Genomic DNA, 26,290 nt, shown 5'->3' on the forward strand with positions numbered 1-26,290 from the left:
CAAAAATGTGTTCTGTGCATATAGTATATTGAAATACATTAATTCATACATTAATTTAACATAAATACCTAAATTAGTTTTCAAGTTTAGAACTACCTGGAGTTAATACATATTTTTTCATAAATAAAAATTACGTTCACTAAAGAAAAAAAATCACATCATCAAATGTAATAGATCTTGCAACACTAGTTATACTATTTTTATGTGCACAATTTCTCTCCACTTATAAACTCAAATAGAATTTGAATGTGTAACTTACTCATTCCAAGTAGCACAAATATTTTTCTTTTTATAAAATATTTATATGTATATATTTATAATATTTGAGAGAGCATGCATGAGCGAGGGGAGGGATAGAGGGACAGGGAGAGGCAAAGAATCCCAAGCAGATTCCATGGTGAGCACAGAACTTGACACTGCACTCAATCCCATGACCCTAACATCACGATCTGAGATGAAACCAAAAGTCAGATACCTAACTGACTGAGCCAGCCAAGTACTCCTAACATAAACATTTTTAATTGCCAAAATCCATGACTTAACATCTATTTTGAAATTCTAGCATCTTTCATCATATGTAATTCAACCATCTATATCATTATAATTTTACTTCTGTATCTCTAAGTACCTAATAAATCTATTTAATTTTTTTATTTTAACAAATTATTATGGGAATTTAGAAGTTTTAATTTAGAAGCTTTTCAAATTATTACTGTTCCTAAATTTTCTTTGTACAAGTAAAAACATCTTGACTTCAAATTATAAAGTGGCTCAATACAAAATGCCTAACTATAACCTTTAATTATAATGAATTACATATTAATTATGAATTCTGTAGAGTTCAAAGATTCCCTCCTAAGAACCTGCAAATGAATTTACTAAACAAATAGAATCAACTATAATTCTAAACATAAATATAGAAAAAAATTCATCTTATAAGTAAATCAAACCAAATATTATTACATGGTGTGTGGGGGGAAGTGGGGATGATTTGAAAGGAGTTTTCCAGTACTGTCAACAACTTGCATGCATTAACTATTTGTCACATATGTCCTCTTTGAGTCACTCTGATAAAACCTGTGGAGACAGGAGTTAACAATGTAGTTTTTAGTTAAGAGGGATCTGGAAAACAAATCTCTAAAGAGCATATAGAACCTATTTTGTGTCAGGCAATGCTATTGGCTGTAGGTCATTTGTATATGAAATTGAGTTTCCTTAGTGTTTTTCTTTTATTTTTATTTTTTATTTAAATTTCAGGTAGTTAACATACAGTGTAGTATTGGTTTCTGGAGTAGAATTCAGTGATTCATTACTCACATACAACACCCAGTGTTCATCCTAACAAGTGCCCTCCTTAATGCCCATCACCCATCTAGCCCATCCCCCACTCACCTTCCTTCATCAACCCTCAGTTTGTTCTCTATCATTAAGAGTCATTTACAGCTTGTTTCCCTCTCTCCTTTTTTTTTTTCTTTTTCCCCTTCCCATTTGCTCATCTGTTATCTTTCTTAAATTCCCTTATTGTTATTTAATGACAGGTTTATGCTACATTCGTGGTCACTAGCTTTTTTTTTTTTTTTTTTTTTTTCAAGGTCAGCAACACCCACTGCAAATTCTGCAAGTAATCTACTGGAGGAGAGATTCAAATTCTCTTATACACTGTGACAAACTTGTCAAATGAAAATCAAGTAAAAAGACTATGAAATGTTTGCTGTTGGTGATTCTTTTCTCTACAATGATGATTATTAATGTTGACCAACATATTCAGTATAATGGAATGAAGCCTGATACAATAGTTTAGTATAGTATTCCTAGTGTGGACCATGTTGAGGTAGGTAATGATAGACTGAGACTATTTCTAAATGAAACAATACCCAGACAATCCAAGTAATGGGGTGCAGATATCCTGGCATAGAATAGTATGACTTTTTTAATATGAGTATATTCATCATTACTTGAATTTAATTTTTATAAGCCACAGATTCTAAGATAAACTTGCAAAATTATACTTAATACCACCCAACTATAAAAAAATAAGTACTTTTATGGACCTTATTTTCGTAGACTAAATAGAAGAGAGGGAATATGTGTGGTCTACAATGATAGATTTGAAAAGAAGGAATATAATTTCTTCAGTATACAGAAGCAAAAGTGATAGTTTAAAATATGTGCCTCAAGGCTGTCAAAGTGAATCATTAAATATTACCTTATGAAGAGCAATCTATAGATAATCCAATATTAGAAAATTAAGTTGCTTAAAAATCAAAACAGAGGTATTATTCACTTTACAAAATATCACATAGCTTACTGAAAAACACCTTTGACCTATGATTTGTGCAGTAAGACTGAAATAGTTATTAAAAGAAAATAACAAACAAACAAAGACTACATCAGACTCTGAGGGTGGCTGATAAAAAGGATTGATAAAAGAGAAAAACCTGTGAAGAAGGCATGGATGCCCATTAAGGGCAAGTTACAGAAATACACAGTTTATTTGTGTATTTGTTTATTCAGGTTATTATGGCATTAATAAATAGGTTGTTGCATTTCTGGAAAGTTACCAATATTAAATATTTGTCTGATTATGTATGATGACTAAAATTGCAAAGACAGAGGACATAATTTGCAAATTATTTACAAACAATTTTATTATATGTAAACAATTTTGCTTCTATAATTCATCAATTTTCTTCAGTCAATATTCTTTGCTAAATGTCTCTTTCATGGTTTGAAAGAGGGTTTTTTTTTTTTTTTTTTTGCTTACTACAAAAATGCAATATTATGGCTGTAGTTGGTATGAGAGAATAGTATATTCATTCCAGTAAAAATTAATTTGAACTTTGAAATATAAATTAAAATTTTAAATAATCCCCTTTATATGAAATGATTTTAATTATTATGAGGTTATATTCAATATATTTAAATGACTATAGGTTCAATATTACTGCTCATAATTTCTCCTATCCGATATCATCTATTCCTTTTTTTGGTCTCTGTTTAACATAGACCTGAACAGGGGTCATAAATTTATCCTAATAAAATTTCATTTTATCATAATTCTTAGGTTTCCGGAACGTACCTTTAAGAAGCATAGCCAGAAAAAAAAAAAAGAAGAAGAAGAAAAAGAAGAAGGAGAAGAGTAACCAGGACAAATCTCTATTATCGTTGTACAGGAGCCAAATATTTCAAAATCCATCCCCCCTCCCAAGAATAGAAGCATGAGAAACATGCAGATTGAGTTTCTTCCCTTTAAATCTAACAAAATAAGGTTAATTGCTAAAATAATAAAATGAAGAGAAGGAGTGAAGAGCGGCAATAGAACACCTCTTAGAGATTGTCAATTTAACAAATGATTTGTAAATTACAAAATCTTTCATTATCAAATGTATTCACCCTATGTCCTGCTGTGGCCTAGCTGTTTGAAAGTAGTTGCTTTTGACAGTCTGCCCTGTTGGTGTCATCCCTGCAATCACATAAAAATAAAATCCTTCCGTGATTAAGAACCCTAAATACAATTTACTTCCGAGAGTTGTTTGGGGAAAAAAAAAAATACTGGAAAAATTTCACGTGAATATTCAAGAGGGAACAATGATGCTGAAGGATTACATAGAAAGGAGAAAGGAGAATTTGAGAATGCTAATTAAGGACTTTTTGATTTGCATATTCTGTAAATAGCTCTACCCAAAAGATCAGCCCAAAGTGTTATTACTTGCAGAACTCTGATTGCCATTAGCCTGGTCCTGGCATCACCACCCTCGTTTGTATACAGATGGCCTGGGAAAATGGCATAACCAAATGCTCTTATGACTCTGGCCCCCTCTGGTCTCTCCCAATCAGACCAGCGGTATAATTAAGATAATGTCCCTCCTGCCATGAATTCAGCTGTTGCCTGGCAAAACTATTTCATATTTTTATTTCTACAATTAAGCAACACTGAAAGAAAATGAAAATTTTATTTTAAAGACAACCTTAGGGGTGCCTGGGTGGCTCAGTGGGTTAAGCCTCTACCTTCAGCTCAGGTCATGATCTCGGGGTCTTAGGATCGAGTCCTGCATTGGGCTCTCTGCTCGGTTGGGGAGCCTGCTTCCTCCTCTCTCTCTCTGCCTGCCTATCTGCCTTACTTGTGATCTCTGTCAAATAAATAAATAAAAATCTTAAAAAAAAATAATAAAGACAACCTATATTCACTTCTAGGTTCAACTCCTCCCGAATATCTGTATCTTTACCTATGTCTCTATGTAGCTATCTGTTAACACAGATGCACACACATATCTCACAAGCACACACACCCTGATTTTGCTTTTCTGAGAATCAGTTTTTACAAAGTAAAAAGCATATGATAATCACTTTCTATGCTTCACCTACTGATTGGTCCTGGGATACAGAAATGAATAAGACAAAACTCTTGTCCCCATGGAATTTACTTTCTAGTGGGGAAAACAAACAATAACCAAAGTAATAAGTATACTAAAGTGTATGCTCATAACAATTACCAAGAAAAATAAAGCAGGGTAAAAGAATAATGATAAACCGGAGTAAGACTGATGGGTGAATATTTGAAAGGATGTTTGAGGAGTATCTCTTTGAGGAGAAAGCATTGAACACAGTAAGGTTGAGTCCCTTGTCCAAGGTCAAATTTGAGGAAATTGTAAATCTAACTACCACTAAAATAATGCCCTAACCGTTGTGTGGCATTGGACTCCAACAAAATATTGATAAAATATGAATGACCATGTGAATATTTAAATGATAAGTCCCAAAATAAGAAAAAAACAACATTTCTGTATCATTGCTTTCCCTTGCTATCCATTGATGGCTTATTTTGCCAGATATTAAGAAATAGCTTATTTAGGATATCAATTTACATTTCTCAATACATCTTCTTGCACACTATTTTAGTATTAAGCACTAACAACAGTGCATTAATCTAAATAAAAATGATGCAGAGTCAGTACAATCCTATTTATGAGAAATTATGGGACCACTAACACTTAATAAAATTCCATTTAAATTTTAACTTATAAGGCAAATTATACTCCTAGAAATGCAGAGACCAAGGTTGTAAGAATGTTGTGAATGCCTCTAGCCCAAGATTTTTGTACCATTAGGAAGACTATAGATGAACTTTTAATGGAATCATCCATTTCAATACCATATTTGGGAAGGATTTTTCAGGTTATTTTTTCTTCTGGATGGAGAATATTCAGTAATAATTCTTTCAAACAAGGATTTCAGGTCATACTCTTTGATTTTCTAATTTCTATTAAAAAATGATTATTTTGTCCCCATGTAGCAGGCATAACTTTTTTAAATTTAGTAACTTATGTTTTCCACTTTGAAGATGCTATTCCATTCTCATTTCATGTTATTCACTAATAATGAGGTCTGTTGTCCTATGTTTGTAGGTAATCTTTGTCATATGTTTGTAGGCAATGCATTCCCCTCGCAATTTTTAACATTTTGCTTTCTTTCCTGATGATCTGAAATTGAACTCTCATTCACTGTGGATGTATGTGCATCCTTGTGTGTGTATGTGTGTGCCTAGGAGATTTTATATGTGTGTGTGTGTGTGTGTGTGTGTGTATATATATATATACACATATGTGTACACATATACATATTTATATGTATATATACACATATGTATATATACACACACATATATATACTGCATGTAGGATATATTTAGGATATATATATATATGCATCTGGATGTGTATATTTGCCTTTATCTGTATTACTGTTCTTTCTTTGGGGCCTAGAATATAATGGGCTATTACTTATTATCTAATCTCTATATTGTCTCTTCTGAAAGTCCTATAAGATTGCTGTTTTTAAGTGTCGTGTCTATGTTTCTCCAAAACTTTGGAGAAGATGTTTCTCTAAAACTTTGATATACATTTCCATGTTGAAGGAACTACATTTTTGGAATGTTCTGGACACCTTCAACACTTCTCCCAGGAGCAATTTACCTGATTTGTTAATTTTAGAAAAATACCTGGTAATCTCTTCTCTTTATACTTGGCATCTAATCTGCCTGCAGAAGACACATTCTTTTTTTTTTCTTTTTTTTTTTTAATTTATTTGTTTATTCTTTTGACACAGAGAGATCACAAGTAGGCAGAGAGGCAGGCAGAGAGAGGGAGAAGCAGGCTCCCTGCTGAGCAGAGAGCCCGATGTGGGGCTTGATCCCAGGACCCTGGGATCATGACCTGAGCTGAAGGCAGAGGCTTTAACCCACTGAGCCACCCAGGTGCCCCAGAAAACACATTCTTTGGTTACTCTCAGGGTACCATAAACTGTCAATGAAGTTGTGTTTAAAGGAGATGGCCTGCAGGACTCTGTGTCCCCTGATTGCTTATTATCTTTATTTCTAGTGTGTATGCTTCAATTTTTGAGCTTGTTCTCTTTTCATAGTATTAACTTTTCCCTATGAGTTTATGCCTCTTGCTTTTGAACATTTTTTTAAGACTTTACTTATTTATTTGAGAGAGAGAGAGCACAAGCAGGTGGAGGGGCAGAGGGAGAGGGAAAAGCAGACTCCCACTGAGCAGAGAGCCCATGTGGAGTTCAGTCCCATAGACCATGATCTGAGCAGAAGGCAGAGGCTTAACCAACTGAGCCACCCAGGTGCTCTTGCTTTTGAACTTTTAAGATCAATTATTGGATTGTCTTCTGTATTCATGTATGGACTTCACTGACAGCCCCAGGGCGGGGGGAAGCAAATATCCGAAATATCTGTGCCCACAAGTCCACATTTTGAATTACCTTACTAAGAAGAAAAAATGCCCCATCCTCAAGGTCATAAAAAGAAATGTTACCAGTCACCTTCAGCTTCATTCTGTCTCTTTCATCTAAGCTCTTTATCACTGTTTCTGCTTGGTGACAGATCTCCTTCCTTTTTATTAATGCCTCCCACCACAGGAGCCAAACTAAGTAATTTATTGGGCTTCCCTGCCCCCCCCACCCATCCTGATTCCATGTTTCATCACCTCCACACCCAGAGTGCCCTTGATGCAGAACCTACATTGTGTGGCAGGAAACTAAAATGTTCATCATGTCCTATGGTTTCTCACAGAAACGGTCAGTTTTCAGTCTTCAAGGATTACTCACAATTCCTGGCTCTTAAAGGTTTCTCATTTTTCATTGCTAATGTACCCATTTCTTTATTTTTATTCCTTTGATTATTTCTAGGATGTGAAGTGAGATGGAACGACTACAATGTACACTTAGTTTACCATCATGAAATAAGAGGATTGCTTCAGATTCACACAAAAATATTTATGTTGACTCAATTAAAATATTTTTTTTTGTTCACTGGTAAAAAAAAATCACAACTTTTAATTACACAAAAAAATGAAAATGATATATTTATCCATCTCATTTCACAGTAAAATCCAATGAGTAGACACTCTTTTTTTAATATTTTTATTTATTTGTTTGAGAGAAAGAGAAAGCGTGCATCACATGTGTACAGGAAGGGAAAGGGAAGAGGCAGAGGGAGAAGCAGACTCTCCACTGAGCAGGGAGCCTGATGCTGGGCTCAATCCCAGGACCCTGAGCTGAGATCACGACCTGAGCTGAAGGCACTTAACAGACTAAGCCACCCAGGCACCACAAGTATATACTCTTGTAATAACATTATGTCAATGACTTATATTCAGCTACAAAATAATTAAAATACAATCATATAAATACCAATTATATAATAGTGTCTCTCTCACATCATTTTTATTATCTTTTAAAATATTTCTATAAAGAAGTGTCTCTATTACATGCTTAAGCATACATTTATATTTTTAGCTGTTGAATTAGGCAGTAATCCCAATTAATCAGCTTTAAGATACAATAAAAGTGTACCTCCAAGAAATAAGAATCATTCTAGATTTACATTGTTTGAAAGCCGATCTGTGTTTTCTATTTTGTACTTGTTGTCCTTTATAATTTTTTTCTCCTGATTACAGGGAAGAACCTAGAACTATATTTCCCAGAAATCCCTTTAATTCTATACTTCCTGGTTAGGTGCAGCCAACCAGAAAATCACACATAGTTTGGAAGTTAGAAGAGAAGGATAATTCATTAATTCATTTTCAGCAGGTAGCTAAGATCATTGACAGTGGCTTTCAGAGAGTGAGTCCTCTGAAAATTGTCTTCAGATTTTCTGTTGAGATCGTAGTGGAAGGTTTCTGGCAATGCTTGGACTTAGGAATCTCTTAAAAGTGGCCTCCTCATATTTCTTCACAGCCTTTCCAACCCTTGCATATGCCTCTGTTCCTTTGCTGTATTAAATCTCTGTCTACCAGAAATACTTAGAGTGATTTCTATTTCCTTAATTGAGCCTATCTGTTATAAATTTTGTACAACTTGTACAAATTACATCAATATCAGGATTATATATGATTACTAAGTCCAGTGATTAAAGTAAATATTACAATTATCTTTTCACTGCTTCCACCTGTCTTTAGTAGTAACCTACAGATTCTATATAAGGACAAAGAACACTGAAGTAAAGCACCAGAGAAGCCTGGGGTTCCACTTAGCTTCACATTCACCCTGCATTGTGCAGTTCAATTAAAGTAATGTAGAGCCCACACGGATTTTATTTGGACTTCAATTTCAAGGACTACTCTAAAACCATTATATTGTTCATTATAATTCCTGGAGTTATTTATTCAGAAATTTCATTCATCTGACGATTACTCTAAAGCCAGTGAAACTTAAAACATGTTCATATACTCTAATCGAATCTGAAGAGTACCTGTTTCAGGAGTAATTTATGATAAACTCCTCCAAGTAACAATTACTAATGAATGCTGACAACTTTAAGTGCGTTTAGCAGTAAGTTCAGTAATATATGCAAGACCTAACAATAATTTCAAAATGTGCCCAGTGAGGACACATATGATAAAATATAAGCTTTAAATGGATGGAAGTGAAAATACATGTTTTTATGTCTTTATTAAATTATGTTAAGTTGCCACCATACATTTCATCATGTTTTTGATGTAGTGTTCAATGACTCATTAGTTGCATATAACACCCAGTGTTACAACAGGCGCCCTCATTAATACCCATCACCAGGCTACCTCCCCCACCGTCCCCTCTGAAACTCTGCTTCCCAGAATCCATAGTCTCTCATGGTTTGTGAAAATGCATGTTTTTTTTTTTTTTGTTTTTTGTTTTTTGTTTTTTGTTTTTTAGATTTTATTTATTTATTTGACAGACAGAGATCACAAGTAGGCAGAGAGGCAGGCAGAGAGAGAGAGAGGAGGAAGCAGGCTCCCTGCAGTGCAGAGAGCCCGATGTGGGGCTCGATCCCAGGACCCTGGGATCATGACCTGAGCCGAAGGCAGAGGCCTTAACCTACTGAGCCACCCAGGCGCCCCGAAAATGCATGTTTTTAATGTTGAATGAGAGTAAGCAAAAGCATCTATAGAATGATTTTATTTTATTAAAAAATATATCAAAAAATGTGTAACATAAAACCACAATGGGTATAGGTGAATTCAAAAGTCAAGGGGTTAAAACAATGACCTCTGGGGCACTAGGTGGCTTAGTTGGTTAAGCAGCAGCTTCCTTGATCTCAGGTTGTGATCTCAGGGTTCTAGAATTGAGACTCAAGTTGGGCTCCCTGCTCAGTGGGAGTCTGCTTCTCCCTCCCTCCCTCTCTCCCTGATTGTGCTCTCTCTCTCTCTCTCTTTTCTCTCAAATGAAAAAATAAAAGCTTAAAAAATAAGAGTAGAGGGGTGCCTGAGTGGCTTAGTCATTTAAGCGGTTCCCTTTGGCTCAGGTCATGATCCCGGAGTCCTGGGGTGGAGCCCCGCACTGGGCTCCCTGCTTCTCCCTCCCCCTCTGCCCTCCCTCTAACTCCTGTTCTCTGACTCTTTCTCTCTCTAAAATAAATAAATCTTTAAAAAAATAAAAAGGAGTTTTCCAAAGAAAACATCACATTTCAATATTATCAAACAATAAATTAGACCTCATTTGAGGGAAAAAAAATAACTAACAAATACTATTTCCTTTTCCAAAGCGATTTGGCATAAAGAGCATGCAAATTTCATGAAAGAAACTAAATCACTTCCATTACTATTTCTTTTTTCTTACAAATAAGTGCTATGCTTTTAACAACATTTTAGGGGATGAGAGATATAAAATCAATTTGATATTAATATTTTCCTTAAAGTCCTGAAATACAGTATGTGTGTATATGCACTCACACCCATAATGAAGAGTTGCAAATAGTCTATATCCATTCAAATCACCTTGCTGCCTTTTCTCAATAAACTGCATGGCTGAGTCTCCAATAACTCTGGGAGGAATAGGCATTTTTAGTCACAGGTCTTTTCTAATTGACTACTGCTATGCTCAGTTTCACCTCATTGAAAAGCCTATTAGAACAATTCTAAACTCTTTACAACATTTACTGGATCTTTTTGTTATGATTTCTCAGATTGTAATGCTTAGGGGCCAGAATACAGTGTACAGATGTATAAAGCCAAAGCTTTAAGTGCTTTTCCAGAAAATTTCTTTCTGTAACATCTTGATAGAGTAAGTAGGTCACATGGATTCTTAATCAAAGAATTTCCACTATTACATGACAAGAAGTACTCTGGCTTATCCTCGAAGGCAGTCTCAGAATTTAGGTAAACTAAGGTCTCATTTTCCCATATTCTTTCATGGAAGGGGAGAACAAGAAAAAACTCCTCTATTGTGGCATGTTTTTTTTAATCTTTAAAGATTTATTTGTTTATTTGAGAGAGAGACAGTGTGAGCCAAAGGGTGCCAGCAGAGAGAGGGACAGAGGAAGAGGCAGAGGGGAGAGAGAGCCCCACGTGGGGATTGATTCCAGGACTTGAGCCAAAATCAAGAGTTTGATTTTGATGCTCAACCAACTAAGCCACCCAGACACCCCTTTATCATGGTATGTTTAATGGCTGTGGTCTGTCATTGGGCTTCAGGAAACACATTTGTTTGTTTGTTTGTTTTGGTCAAACAGTACCAAGTAGAAAACTTAATGGTATCAATGCCAACGTATATGTCACTGCTTTTACTGACATTCTACAACATCCAATTCTATCATTGTTGACATATTTCATGAAGTTAATATATCAATTTTAAAGTACAGATCAACCTGTGTACAAAAAACTGTGTTTATATTAACATCATATTAATATATTAACATCAAATATTTTTTAGCAGTTCTACCTAAGCATGGGCAGCAAATACCACTGAAATTTTCTCAATGTACTTTCCTCTATACTTTCTGAAGCAGATTCTGGAGTTTCTGTTGAGTTTATGTCCATCACCTACATCCAGAAAAACCACCTTCCCAAGACCCCAAAGAACTCAGTTATTTTCTTCCCAATGACAATCCCTTTTCACTACCCTAAAGATAGCCATTGTCCTGGGTTTAAAATATCATTATTTCTTTTTACTTAGTTGGCAACCATGCTTCCATTTCTAAATAACCAAATTTGATTTCGCTTCTTTTGGGAACTTTATATAAGTGGACATATATGGTTTGTACTGGGGGGTGCTTTACTTGCTCAATTTTAATTTTTTAAGATTTTACACCTTTTTTTTTTTAAAGATTTTATTTATTTATTTGACAGAGAGTACAACCAGGGAGAGCAGTAGGCAGAGAGAGAGAGAGGGAGAAGCAAACTCTGGCTTTTTTTGTTGTTGTTGTTTGTTTCCAAATCTTGTGAAACTGTATTGATGGTTTACTATCCAACTGATCTTACTGCATGCACATAGGATGACAAGAGAAAGCTGCATCACAAACACTTTTTTTTTTTTTTAATAAGTTTTGTTTGGTTTTGTTTGAAAGCAGAGTTGTTAAAGCGGATTGGCAAGTTCACAGGGGTGAGTTGATAATTGACTGAAGAGCGCCATAGGGCCTACGCTGTACACGAGGAGATTGACCTATGGCAGGGAACTACTGGAGGTGGCTGGCCGCTGTTTGTTTTTTATTTATTTATTATTTGTTTTTTATTTTACAAAAACAGGAAGACCCGTGACAGATACCCCAACTTAGGTTAACTTGTAAACAGGACAACATGGAAAGAGTTCAAACAGAAGTAGTACAAACTGCAAGATTTTGGTTGTGTCACTCTGGCCCTGTTTGGGCATGGGGTGGAGCTTTGTTCTTCCAGGAGAGCAGGGTACGAGCGGGGAGGGTGAAACCTACTTTTTTGCTTCCTTCTTGAGCAGAGAGCCCAACGACATAGGGCTTGATTTCAGGATCCTGGGATCATGACATGAGCAGAAGGGGTTTGATTCCAGGACCCTGGGATCATGACCTGAGAAGTAGGCTCCCTGTTGAGCAGATAACCCAATGTGGGGCTTGATCCCAGGACCCTGGGATCATGACCCAAGCAGATGCTTAACTGACTGAGCCACCCAGCCGCCCCCTCTCCTGCAGCTCCCCTGCCAATTCATTTGCTTGGAAGATTTTATCAAGAATCTTGGAACTAATTTATGGCTAACCATCTGACTTTATTACTCTTTGCAACACCAGGTTACCAAGGTTTACTTCTCTCTGTGACAGAAAATATAGGTATTAATAATATTTACAGTTAAAAGAATTCGATTGACTGGGATACCATGAGAGAGAAATCAACCACTACGGTTATTTCAATGAAGAGAATATAATAATAGAAATTTTTTAAGCAGGACATGGAGAATTGAAAAAGACCAAAAGACTGAATTGACAGTAGTAATTGCAAAAAATAGCCATTTCCCACAAGTCAGGAGAACAGAGGAGCTGGGGTTGTGCTGAGTCTGGAAAACTAGAAAAGGGGACCCATAGGTTAGTAATCTGATCTCTGAGGGGTGCTGCCAGAGGAGCTTGGAGGCAGGGGTTTCCAAATTGGAACTCGGGCCTCTAGAGGGCAGCACTGCGGTCTTGCTGCTGAGTGTGTCTCTGGGAAATGGGGGAGACGGCTCTGTTTGACTGGAAAGAAGCTTGTCAGGGAGGTGGTTTTTGCTGGGACAATGACAACAAGGACAGAAACCAGAGGAAGGAAGAAGCCAGTCCCTTTTCACTTTTTGAGACTTCTAGTCTCCCTTCCTGCCCTGGACTGACAGACCCTAATACACAGCCAGCTGAAATGAAGAAATGCCACTGGTAGACTCCAGTGCAAGCAGGACCAAACAGGGTATGGAAAGACACATTTAGAGCTGGGAAACCATAGCTTAATAAGTCACAGGAAAACTTTAATTTTACAGTTGTGCCTGGGGTGATACACTGATGTAAAGCTGAGGGTGACTGGGATTGATAGAGGCAGTAATCACAGGTAAGAATAAACTTAAATGAAGAAAATACCAGTACATTATGATAGAGCATAAAACTTAAAATACTTAGAAACAAAGTGATACATCAGCTTCTAGCTTCATGTAGATTTTTTTTTCAGTTCTGTATGTATTAATTCCAAAGAATAATTTAATCACAAACTTTATGCATATAAATTATAAGATTTTGTCATACTAATGGAGAGTAAAATTTACACAAACAGAAGAAAAATTTGGTTTATTTTATACTTACTAATTCATGAAAAAAGTCAGTGTATATGAAGAAGCAAATTGCGTATATGTGTTCTTGAGATCATATGAAATATGAAACCATTTCATATGAGACAATTTTACTTTCTGTATATAGCTAGAGTCCCACAGAAAATGCAGTCATTTTTTTTTCCAAAGTCACATCCAGATATGCCTTTGTTTATGTGGACAAGCTTTCCCTAGAATTTTTTTTTATAGTTTCCCAGAAAGCAACTTTTAACCTTGCAAAGGTAAGCGTAGTAGTCATCATAGCATTCCTGAGAAAAAGGCTACCAGAACTTGTTGTGAAGTTAGCAATTATAAACCATCAGATATCAAACTGTTCACTGAGGAGAGGAGCACAATTTCACAGGAGCTAGGGAGCTGTCTCAGAGGAGTGATTAAAACTATTTCCTTTTTAAAGTTTAATATTACTACTGCAGACTCAGATGAATTGAAGTGGTTCCAACTGCTACTAGCAAGAGAGTAAAAAAAAAAAAAAAAAATTCCAAAACAGGGCATACCAAGAAAGAAGTTTGTCTATACTGACTTTAAACACAATTCTAAGCTTAGAGGGTCTATTGGGAAGAGCTAGTTCCAGCCCAAAGTGGTTGAGGTAGAAAACCTTAAACATGGAGATATACGGTCACTGAATTTGAGGTTTGGGGATACATGCTGAGCATGACTGTGTAAATCAAGAACACTTTCAAACCTTTGGATCCCGAGGCCTGAGCAAGAATGAGGAGGAAAAAGAACAGTGGATGAGACAGAGGTTATAAGTAACAGGTTTTCGACAGCCAAAAATTTGAGCACCATAAATATGAAAGCACCCAAAAATCAGGACCTAATATATTGATAAAACTTTACTCTCTACATTTGGAAATTAGATGCTGGACTAACATTATTGTCAAAGTAAGTTCCAGTATTTTAGATAATTTGGGACTGTGAGGACTTCTAATAAGATTATATGGTGAGGGCTGAGTGATTAATAGGAAACATTAAAAAGGTAGACATTCTGTTTCAGTCTGACAGAGTAGACCCTGCTAGCTAGGCTACCTGTGTCATCATAGTTTCAACACTGTAAGCTTGGGTTGTAGTGACTTAAGATATAAAGAATCCCCTTATTTTCCACGTTTGTAAGTAGATACGCAGGTTAAAAGCCTGGCTAAGAGTCTAATCCCAGGGACTGGGACAGATTGAAAGGGGAAAAACAAACAAACTGAAAAACAAAAACTGATATCATCTAACTTATTCCAGAAGAGTCACCCAGAACTCAGTATCTTCAACAGAAGCATTCAGTGCCATCACTCTTTGACAGCAAAAGGAAGAGTGATGAGGTAATACCAACTTAATATTTTATGTGTATTAAAGATAAAGATAGGGGAGGGGCGCCTGGGTGGCTCAGTGGGTTAAAGCCTCTGCCTTCGGCTCAGGTCATGATCCCAGGGTCCTGGGATTGAGCCCCACATTGGGCTCTCTGCTCAGCAGGGAGCCTGCTTCCCTTCCTCTCTCTCTGCCTGGTTCTCTGCCTACTTGTGATCTCTGTTTGTCAAATAAATAAACAAAATCTTGGAAAAAAAAAAAGATCGGGATATATCCCATTTATCTCCCGATTTTATACATGTTTAGCATGTAGAAAGTAATCAATAAATATTTGTAGAAGGAAGGAAGGTAGGAAGGGAAAAAGGAAAAAGAAAAGAAAAGGACAAATTACGTTTATCACTACCAATTCAGGATCAAACCACAAACAAAAATAGGTGCAGTTAAGAATACGTCTTAATTACACATAACTAGAAGCACTAAATCCTTACCCTTAATGCACTCATGTGCATCCAATTTCATTTTAGAACTATTATGCATTGAATAGCTGAAGAAACAGTACCAAAGGCATATATCATAAAGGAAAATGTTGAGATACATTATAAAAATTCATATTTTTATTCATAAAACTTTAAATATCATAAAAGAAATTAAAGTTGAAAATTACAAACTGAATAAAGATAATTGCAAAAGATACGACAGGTTACATGGAAAAGCCTTCATGTATAAATAACTTTTCCAATTTGATAAGACAAAAGAAACAAAGGAAAGGATATGCACAGGAACATCTTCACGATTAATAGATATAGATAGGAATGTATAATAATTAAATCTTTAAAATTTGTAAAGACATGATATACTGTCAAGTAAAAAACAAAAGATTGTTAAGCAAGCATCACACATGTATACACTAACAAAATGAAAACTTTAAGAAAGAAAAATTACTGAATAATAGAGAACTTCCAAATGTGGCCATTTATCAGTATTGAATCAATAATAACTCAAGTGGTTGAACTAGACATAAAGAGGGAAAGCTGCATATTAGAGGAGCAGTGTGCTCTAATTAGAAAGAACAATAGGGCTCCTGGGTGGCTCAGTTCTTAAGAATCTGCCTTCAGCTCAGGTCACGATCCCAGGGTGCTGGGATTGAGCCTGGCATAGGGCTCCCTGCTCTGCGGGAGGCCTGTGGCCCTCTCCCATATCCGTGCTTGTGTTCCTGCTCTCTCTCTATGCCAAATAAATAAATAAAATCTAAAAAAAAAAAAAAAAGAAAGAAAGAAAGAACAATGGATTTGGTGTAAGTTAAAACTGGATTCAACTATATTTTTGTTCTATATGGACATTGGTACACAGGTACACATCTAAATCCCTGCTTAAGTGTCACTATGTCTCTAAGATTCAGCGTTTGTATGGAGTCAGAGGGGAGGCATCGGAGGGCGAGAATGGTATATTCAACTTTCTGGTATTTTTTTCCTGATCTTTGCGTTTGTCATGTTTCCTTAAAGTTGTTTTGTTTTATTTTGTTTTTAATTACATTTGTTCTAGTCTCTGTTGTCCATAGGATTTTCATTTATATGGCAGTAGATTCTACCCATATTTTCCATTATAATTTAGTCTTTTACCTTTTTTGTTATTGTATTTTTTGTATGAAGCAAGTCTTTCCGGAGTGCCTGGGTGGCTCAGTGTTAAAGCCTCTGCCTTCGTCTCCGGTCATGATCTCAGGGTCCTGGGATCGAGCCCCGCATCGGGCTCTCTGCTCAGCAGGGAGCCTGCTTCCCTCTCTCTGTCTCTGCCTGCCTCTCTGCCCACTTGTGATCTCTGTCTGTCAAATAAATAAATAAAATCTTAAAAAATATAAATAAAAAAGGAAAGAAAAGAAAAAGAAATTCTTTCCAGTTTGGAAAATAGAAAAAAAACAGTCTCAGAGCACTATCAGGTTTTCATTTTTCACATTTCCCTCCAGTACAAATGTAATTTATTTTCCTCCATGGTTAAGAATGGTTAAGAACCATGTAGTTCCTTGTTTAAATAGAAAAATTGTTTCCCAGCAGCAATTTTAAACTAATCTTAGTATTTCCAAAATGTTATTAATAAATAAAATGATGCATATCTTTTAAAGTAAAGGTTTAAATAAGATAATATATGTAGAGTATACATTTGAGTGCCTGGTACATAATGCTATTCAATTAATTGTTGCTGTATATGAATAGCTTAAATAATTTTACAATAACCAATTGTCACTGATGATTAACAAAACGTGTTATATTATATTTTTACATGCAATGTTGCCTGAGCTTCTTAATCACTTTCAGCTGATTAACAGATGATTAACAAAACATGTTATATTTGATATCTAAGTCTTTGGGAAATACTAGTCCAAATTCTAATGTATTGCTTACTTAAAAAAAAATAATGCCTAAATTCTTTAAAGATAATGGGGCAGCCTATCTTTTACTAAAATAATTCTAAGTTCCCTTTGAACTTCAGAATACCTATTTTATAACTGTTTTGACACCAAGACTTTGACATATTCTGAGATTCTGAGATATTTTTAATAAGTTTAATTTTACATATATTTATAAGGAGGCAAAATATGCCCTCTATACTTTGCCTCTCTGTGTGACTCTTGATAAGTATGTATAAGTGGCCATGACAATACCACAGATATGTGGATGCACTCTCTAATAAATGTCACGAGATAAATCTTTCCAATGACATTATTAAGTTAAAATAAAAGAGAAAAAAATTAATGAGTTTAACTTTCTGGATAATAAAGTTATCTCTAATCATAGAACAGGATAAATTCTTTTAACTATATTTAGATTTTATACACAGTTCATCTTATTTTACTCAACAGGCTATCAACCAAACTTTATAACTTGAAATAAAATCATTTAGCGATTTTCTATTGATTAAAAAAAGAGCCACAAATTCTTCGTCATTCCTTCTATGAATAAGAGTGATCCTCCCCTAACTGTTACGTTCAATTGTTTGATGAAAGAGACACCATAGTCAATTCCAGGCTAGCTTTGAAAAGAACTGGCAGCTTCAGCACTAGAATCTTGGAGACCTTCTCTGCCATGTAAGAGACAATATGGAGAAACCTGGAGATGACATTGACAAAGAAAGTTGTCCAGCTCAGTCCAAGCTGTTAGCCATATCCACCAAAGCACTAGATATGTGAAGGAAGAAACGGTAATGGAAATGGACCTTTTACTTTTAGGCATAGTTTATGACACATAAATTAAACATAACCCATCCAGCCAAGCCTTCTCTGAATAACTGACTCTAAAAAATTGTGAGCAAGTTTGCCAACTCTAAAGAATGTGCACCACCAAGACAGAACTGTGATGTGTACTATGGACTTTGAGTGATTATAGCATGTCAGTGTAGGTTCAACAACTGTAATACGTATACCCCTCTGGAGAGTGATGTGATAAAGGGAAGAGGCTATGGATGCATGGAGACAGGGAATATGTGGATTTATATAGAAGGTATATGTACTTCCTCTCAGTTTTCCTGTGAACCTAAAGCTGCTCTTAAAAAAACCCCAAGTGTTAGGAAAAAAATGACAGCAAAAACAAAGTGATTCTGAAACCAAATTTCTGAGGTGTACATGATTTAAAATGGTCTATTCTTGTTTACACATAGTAAGGGGTTAAATTTTGAAAATAAAAAATAAATGAGAATTGATTCTTAATATAAATGAAATATTTGAGTATTTGAAACATTTTTAAATTAAAAATCTGAAATTCATAGATTACCTTGCACACCTAGAATATCTATTCTTATAATAATGTAATGCAAATAATAGATGTATGAAACTAGATATAACTAGTTTATCTGGTATAATTAGATATATTTACTCTTACATAATTAACAATCTAAGTCAAACATATAAATCATATATAGATCTACAAAACATATACCACTGCAAGTAGTATTAATACCATAGTTTCCAAACTCTATGTGGATTCTAGCTTGAGATAACTTTTAGAGAGTTATTTGAAAAACTGTTTCAACTAATTTAGCTGATATTGTTATTATGTAACATTTTCCAAATAAGCAGAATCTCAGTACTTCTAATGCTAATTATAAATCAACATCAATACTGAAATGTTTCCAGGCAGTGAACTATACATATTGGACAAAATGTCCAATCAGTTCCATCAAAGTATTTTTTTTAACCTCTCGTCACTGACAAGGGACTGGAGGACTTTCCTGAAGATAACTGCCAAAGACAGATGTCTATTAACACGGAAAATACATGTAAATTGACGACAAAAAGCAGAGTTTAAAATTGTGGTCCATAGAGAAGTGACCCTACATGAGCATTAAAGTAAGTGGAGATCGATAAATATCTGATCACTCTGACAACATCAGGATGGCAGAGAAACAATGAGAGAAATGTAATGTATTAATCCTAAAGGCTGACTCTACCCTGGAAGGGAAATGGTATCTCTGTGTCGTTGAATTTCACATGAATATTTATGTCAAAGAAACAGTGCATTTTGAAAACATTGGGAAATCTAAAATCTAGAAATTTTGTATAACAGAAATTATCTTTGCATTATTTTATTAGAATATATCGTTCTAATGAGTAATGAAGTAGAATTGTTTTCACCAATTCCTTTCCAACTTAGATAACATTAAGACCATAAAATAATTTTAACTATATTATCTATATGACTAAGGGTCATGATCATGCAACTGCTTAATTTGTGTTAAGTATGTTAATAACTACTTTCTAATGTGGCATAATGCATTTGACAAAAATATTTTGACTAAAGATATAATCTATCTTTTTTTCTTGTAGAAACTATTTAGTTTCTACTTATTCTTAGTTTCAACTATTCAGTTGCTTTCATCGCATGATGTTAATAGAAAATTAGTAATGTAAATTATCAACGTGGGTTTCCTAAATATGAGTATTTTTGTAAAAGAAATAATATTCTAAGTACTTTGGCAAATGTATTTCTCCCTTCAGTTTTCTTGGTACAGCTAACAAAACACATTTACCCACAAATTATTCCTGGAAGCATTATATATCTCTTTGTATGATAAAGCAAGCTGCAGCAAAGAGATACATATTCTAATAAGGTGTTTAGGTTATATTCCCACTGCATATATGCAAGTGTTTGCCAAAGTAAATTAAGCTGGAAAGCAATCATTTTCTTGTTACTGATAGAGTTCATCTACATCCAGTTGCATTTTCTTTTTAATATACATTTTACTATCAAATTTCTTCAATTTCTTGCCTTCCTTTACACTAATCTTCCCTATTCTCTCTCTCATTTTAATGGTCTTAGAGGATAAAGCATATTTCATGAACATTTAAAAGAATGTTGAGCGTGATAATAAACTTCAAGATCTTTTCTCCCAAATATTAATAGCCATTTTAATAAACACAAGCCAGGTACTGTGTTTTATTTTCTTTTAATTATCTAATATCCCCTCGTCTTCCAGAGCACCCAATTAATGTCCAGCATCAAGGGCACCTCATTTTGCATAAAGCTTATAAGCATTAAGAAAAGCAAGAGAACTAGGCAAATATTGTGTGTATAATATAGTTATAATAATTTTCAAATTATTTGTGTTTCACATCTTCACTACCTCTGAGTTTTCCAAAGAGGAGACCATATGTTATTCATAATTGGTATCACCATGACATATCTCAGTGTCTGCTACAAAGGCAATTTTCCAAAACTTAGGGCTGAAGAAATGGGTGGGTGGGTGGGTGGATAAATAGATTGATAAGTGAATAAGATAATGCATTTATTCCCCCAGAAGAAAATTATGATAGAAAACTTGATATCAGACATAAAAATGCTTTATAGCAGTACATATTGTCAGAGAAATAATGTGTCATAATTCTTAGCATAAATTTGGCCCACTTTTGTTCAGCATAAGCAGAATAATTATATATAAGAAGTTATCTGAAATAATTTTGAAAGGCAATCTTAAGTAGAATCTTTAGATTCATTGATGTCATCTCTCAAAAAGCAGTACTGGGACAAGCAAGCAATTATGCAAGTCAATCATTTACATGAAGAGGCATAAAAGCATCCTGCAGTGACAGAAAATTAATAAGAATCAACAATTAACTTTATTTCATCTATTCAAACATCTTAGATATTGACATATGTTACCACACCACACAATATCATTTGGAAATTAGAGTGATGACATCAAGGAAAAAGACCATTATTCTCTCCATTCAAACGTACTGAAAGCAAGAGCAGAAATCAGAGTTAAATACAGATTTAAAACATGTTGTCACATTAGTTCATTTCAGCTGACTGTTCAGCATTCTTTTTACATGCAATGTTGCCTGAGCTTCTTAATCACTTTCAGCTGTATTCCCTTACCCCTCACAAAATGACCTCTAGGCAGAGTTGCATTCTGCCATGTAAATGTTCACTAGCGATAATATCGGCCTCATTCGAAGTGTGATCTCTTCAGATTTTACCAACAGAGCAGCCATTAAAGTTATTCAACTTTATATCCAAGGAGAACACCTATTCTTACTTACCTTTCTTATTTTACCTTTTATATTGAACTGTGTACCAAGTTAACATTATTTTGCCTCCATACCTGACAGATTACAAGTGACCGCCCCACCCCCAATAAGGTATTCATTTTCTTCCAGAAGCTTCTTCTCTCTCCAGAGATTGTACACAAGTTCTACAAAGCTTGACTGGAGAATTAATTACTGAGAAAGATTGTGGGACCCTTTCCCACAATGTTGTTTGGGGGGTTTTTTGCTTGTTTTTGTTTGTTTGTTTGTTTGTTTGTTTTGTTTTGTTTTGTGAGCTATCCTCAAACTAAACAACTTTCTTATCCTCCCTCAGCTATAATATTCTGATGCAACTTGATTCACAAGAGGTCTAATCACTAAATTGACATACACGTTTATTTAACAAACATTTAGTGTGCTATGCCCTGTATTAGGCACACAGAATACAACAGTAAATAAGAAAGACGACGTCTTTGCTTCCTGGAGATTACATTATTGTGACAGAGTAAGCGTGATAGTTAAATTAATATCCAAAGAAAATATAAGATAGTGATCAATATTCATAAAAGTGAAACAAAAGAGTAGATTATCTTTGAGAGAGACAGTGTATATACCATGGTCTAGAAAATAGATTCCTCTGCCCTAGCCATAAAGGAAGGGCCATTCCCGGACATAATCAACCCTTAGGAATATACGGGGAGAAACAAAGTTTAACTCAGAGAAGATGAGGAAGGGCTTTTTGTTGGTGGGGAAAAAACCAATATCATTGCCAGAATTTGAAGATCCTCAGCCATAGGAATGGAGAAAATGTTTGTCTAAAGAAATGGAGGGCAAGTCACCAGCAAAGAGCATCGCCTTCAGATAGCCAATGAATCTAGGTCCGATTACAAGTGTCTAGATGTATGAAAGAGGAATACTTACGTGGAGAAATGAATGACTAAAAAAAAAAAAAAATGTTTTTAGAAAACAAGAAAAGACCCCTTGAGAGAAAGAGAAATACAAGTAGCCCAAATAGAAATAAACTCAGTGGGTGAAGGAGCGCAAAGACCAGTGTGTCTCCTGTGTGATTCTTCAGAATGCAGTGGTGTTAAATAGGGTAAGAGATTGAGGAGTTCTTTATACATTCTGGATATCAACCTTTTGTCTGTACTGTCATTTGCAAATATCCTCTCCCATCCCGTGGGTTGCCTCTTTGTTTTCTTGACTGTTTCCTTTGCTGTGCAGAAGCTTTTGATTTTGATGAAGTCCCAAAAGTTCATTTTCGCTTTTGTTTCCTTTGCCTTTGGAGACATATCTTGAAAGAAGTTGCTGTGGCTGATATTGAAGAGATGACTGCCTATGTTCTCCTCTAGGATTCTGATGGATTCCTGTCTCACATTGACGAATGGATAAGGAAGATGTAGTCCATATACACTATGGAGTATTATGCCTCCATCAGAAAGGACGAATACCCAACTTTTGTAGCAACATGGACGGGACTGGAAGAGTTTATGCTGAGTGAAATAAGTCAAGCAGAGAGAGTCAATTATCATATGGTTTCATTTATTTGTGGAGCATAACAAATAGCATGGAGGACATGGGGAGACAGAGAGGAGAAGGAAGTTGGGGTAAATTGGAAGGGGAGGTGAACCATGAGAGACTATGGACTCTGAAAAACACTTTGAGGGTTTTGAAGGGGCAGAGGGTGGGAGGTTGGGGGACCAGGTGGTGGGTATTATAGAGGGCACGGATTGCATGGAGCACTGGGTGTGGTGAAAAAATAAGGAATACTGTTATGCTGAAAATAAATAAAAAATAAATTTTTAAAAAAAGGGTAAGAGAGTCAGAATAGGCCCAAATATATCGGGGTAACGCTATTTTAGCAGTGTGGGAAGCCATGGGCTAATCTGCAGCCTCATTGTGACATAACCTGGATCACAACTCCTTTTCTGACTCTGATTCTGACACTCCTGCCTCCTCTTTCTCTTAAGATACTCCTTTTGAATACATCGGGCTCACTTGAAAAAACCAGGAAAATCTTCCCATCTCAAAATCCTTCACCTGATTACATCTGCAAAGTTTATTTTGCCATATGATTGATTCACAAGCCTGGGAATTAAAATATGCACATCATTGGAGGTCCTTATTCTACCATAGATATATAGCAGAGTCTGGGTTCAACTACATAGATTAACTTCAAAGTCCACATACCAGAGCCTTTCTGGATATCATTACCCTTAGAAATTACTGCAAAGAGGTGCAGTTTGGGAAAGAAATGATACTAGAGTACTAAATTTATACTCTCTCACGAGTTGTTATTGTGGCCAAGTCTAACTCAGAACTACGTAAGCAAGGGGATTCTGAGAAATATATTCGCCAGTTTAATCAAGATACAATTAAAAAGCACTTTTCATTTACATTGTCATGCACACATTCTCTTACAAGTGATAGTCTAATAAATTTGATGCAAGATCCAATATTTCAAAATTGATCTAAACTGTCAATAGATAACTCTTTATAATTCAAAAGACCACTTGTATATAAGGCACAAATATATCTGTATCTAAATGAAAAAAGTCCTCCCTGAAGAAAATCAAAGAGGACAACTATTTATATGTATAATAATATTGTTTAAGAAATGTTTCATACTTTTTAGGAATGTGTACTTAATTATAACGCTGCCTTTTTTGCTTAATTTCTGTTTAAATTAAGCACATTTTTTTCAGCAGGTGAAATATTTTAAAAATCTCAGTTACTAGAGATATAGAAATGCTAAGTTATGCATCATATTTGATGACCTAATATTCTCTATAGTTTCTCCAAAGATTATTTATTTGTAATTCACTTCTCTAAATATAAATGAAATCAGACTGTTCCAATTTTTCTCCAAGGGCCAATTTTTGTTCTAAAATACTTTGATTTTTCTATGAAATTAAAGCAATATATGAATGTTCTATTCCTCAGACACAGTTTTAATAGCCTTCTTGTTTTCTTGTGATCTTTTTAAACCATAGATGTAGAATTCTTTCCAGTGGGTTATCACGCCCTTAATAAAAACAGTTATCTATTCTAGTACTAAATTTAGAATATTTCAAAGGAAAATGATCATTTGGGGATGTAAAAATTAGGTATGTGTTTAGACTCTGAAATCTTGAGACATTATTCGTGTCATATACAACACTGATTTTTAGTCTAATGATTCCTACCACAATTTTCTTTCCCGTTTCACAAATTTTGTCCCTAATGTAATGTCCTTCCTGCTCAGATAATAGAGCAAATACTGTGAAAATATTATTCCTAAAATTCATTTTACATAGAATCATTATATATTTACAATATTTTTATGGTGAATTACACACTTCCATAATTAAAATACTGATTATTGTTCTTTTTAACAAATACTGGAACTGAAAATAAGAATGCTCAAGTTTTACTTTGGAGAGTATGATCTGGAATACCAAATACAGAACAGAATGTTTGTAATAAGTCTAGTGTCTTTTATATTGTGCCAACTGCTTCTTTTGTACATTTGGATTGTATTTTTAAATGGAAGCTTTGTTTCCATCATAATTATATTGGCCTTTCAACTTACAAAAACAATATTTCCTCTATAGACATTTTTACATATGGAACTTCAGGCTTCATTTCTCAGGATCTGTGTACTTTCAGAAGATATATTCACAGCTCACTGAACAGCCAAGTACACTTCTACATTTCCTGGTCTCACTTGCAGTATTAAGAAATGTTTTTAAATGTTTAATATAGTCAAATGGTAATTAGTGTACTATTAACTGTGAAATTGGTTACATTTAGCTGATAATATTGTGGTTCCACAAACATGAATCTCAAAAACTACCATTTGCTTATTTGGGTAATTCTGAAAAGAAATGGAAAATGAGAGAAGGAATAGAAATCATAATTAAGTAAAAATAAAGAACATGTTGAGTGGGCACTGTTCTTTAACTGCAAGAATAAACCAGAGGACCCACATTCATATCTGCTTTGTCAGTATTTTTTTTTCTTCTGAAAGATTTTGTTATAGAATATAAAGAAAGGAAATTAAGTATTCTCAATTACAGTGTGGAGAATTCTATTTTGCATTTCTCTCTGCCATAATATTTTATTTTATTTCGCACAATACGATAGAGCTAAAATTAGCCTGGAGGTAATTTTCTATGTGGAAACATGATAGAAACCAAAGATTGGAAAGTATGCTAAAGTCTTCTGGCAGAATATCTTTGCTATTGGAAACCTATATTCTTTTTTTTTTCTTTTTTAAAAATTTTTTAATTTATTTTTTAAATTTATTTTTAGTTCCAGAACTCATTGTTTATGCACCATACCCAGTGCTCCATGCAATACATGCCATCCATAATACCCACCACCAGGCTCACTCAATATTCCATTCCCCGCCCCTCCAAAACCCTCTGATTGTCTTTCAGAGTCCACAGTCTCTCATGGTTTGTCTCCTCCTCCAATTTCCCCTCCTCTCCATCTCCCCATGTCCTCTGTGTAATTTCTTATGCTGTACAAATAAGTAAAACCATATAATACTTGACTCTCTCTCCTTGACTCATTTCACACAACATAATCTCTTCCAGTCCCATCCATGTTGATACAAAAGTTGGGTATTTATCCTTTCTGATGGAAGCATAATACTCCATTGTATATATGGACCACATCTTCCTTATCCATTCATCCCTTGAAGTCATCTTGGTTCTTTCCACAGTTTGGTGACTGTGGCCATTGCTGCTATGAACATTGGAGTACAGATGGCCCTTCTTTTCACTACATCTGTATCTTTGGGGGGAATACCCAGTAATGCAATTGCAGTGTCATAGGGAAGCTCTATTTTTTTTTCCAATTTATTTATTTTCAGAAAAACAGTATTCATTATTTTTTCACCACACCCAGTGCTCCATGCAAGCTGTG

Source organism: Neovison vison, chromosome 6 (genome assembly GCF_020171115.1).
Source record: "Neovison vison isolate M4711 chromosome 6, ASM_NN_V1, whole genome shotgun sequence".
NCBI classification, from domain to species: Eukaryota; Metazoa; Chordata; class Mammalia; order Carnivora; family Mustelidae; genus Neogale; species Neogale vison.